Here is a 1,349-nt window from a genome sequence, read left to right as displayed (position 1 = left end):
TATAAGATCGAGATATAAACTATTTTTCTTTTTTTCGTCTAAAAGTCCCCTTTGAGACGTCTGAACATAAAGAGAGGCCTCGCCCTTGCTTTCGTTGCCATTTGCTGCTTCATGGATTTCATCAGCGCACTTCCTATTACATTCTGAAACCATCTTTGCTTGTTAAACCAAAATATCCAGTGTATGTCTTGAAGTAAACAAAGTTTAGACACAAGAACAATCTTGATGGCCCGGTTCGAAGATATTCAGCCCCATCGTAGACTTTCTGCAAAAAGGATAAATCCTGTAGTCATAAACTAATTCACAACGTACAATTTAGAAGAAAATAAAAAGTTTATGCAGTACAAGTGGGAACTAAGGAGAGGGATTATAGCCTCAGTGCAGTAATTCTTAGGAGAATCAGAAAGAAATGGACAAATGAAGATTGTGGTTACCTAATTCTCAAATCAAGATAACTACTAAGTACCACAGAAGAATGGTGTTTAATTTTGATAATAGAAAAAAAAAGTTTACTAAAAACATGGTGTGAGTAAACACACAAAAGGTTCCACAAATAGCAAATTTCTAGCATTCAACTTATTCATTTGTGATAAGTGACTTCACCCTTAAATAAGTTTCCTCAACATTCATATATCAATCACGCTATGATTGTGTCCCCCCCAAGAAAACCCAACATGAACTCAATCCAATACCGATTGCTTTGCAAAAAAATTCACACCCTTTGAAGCAAAATATCAAACACCTTAACTACACACCAAAAACATAGAACAAACTATAACAATACAGCAAGAAAAACAAAACCCATCAAGGGTATACCTCCTAAAACCTACCCAAACAAATCAATCTCATATTGGGCCATCAAGAATCAAGAAAACCCCCCAAACCCACATCATAAAATCTAATTTTTAAAAAAGGAAATATACGCACCCAACAAGAGAAGCAAAGGGGCCACAAAGAGACGAAAGATTCCTCTTTTACTGTTCTTGGTCGCTCAATTAGAAGCTTCGCATCTTTTGTTAGAGAGAGAGAGAGAGAGAGAGAAAGGATGGGGGAAGATGAAGAGGAGGTTGGGAGGAGAAAAAGACAATTTTGGGTTTGGGGATTTAATATTATTATTTTATTAGAGTATTATTGAAGTGTTGTTAATGGAGACACAGAGGCTAATTAGTTGATGTTGTTCGCTGTGGGTCAACTTTTTTAGTTGAAAGAACAAGTAACGAGCTGGAAATGTGTGGACCAAAGATAATGCATCTTCAGCCAATAATAATAATAATCTTTTTAATTAAAAAATGTGCATCTCATGTATTATATGTGGATATATCTCCATTTGTATAATCATATTTGTGCTT

Source organism: Asparagus officinalis, chromosome 8 (genome assembly GCF_001876935.1).
Source record: "Asparagus officinalis chromosome 8, Aspof.V1, whole genome shotgun sequence".
Lineage (NCBI taxonomy): Eukaryota > Viridiplantae > Streptophyta > Magnoliopsida > Asparagales > Asparagaceae > Asparagus > Asparagus officinalis.
The sequence above is the reverse complement of the archived record's forward strand: the minus strand, read 5'-3'. Positions refer to the sequence as shown.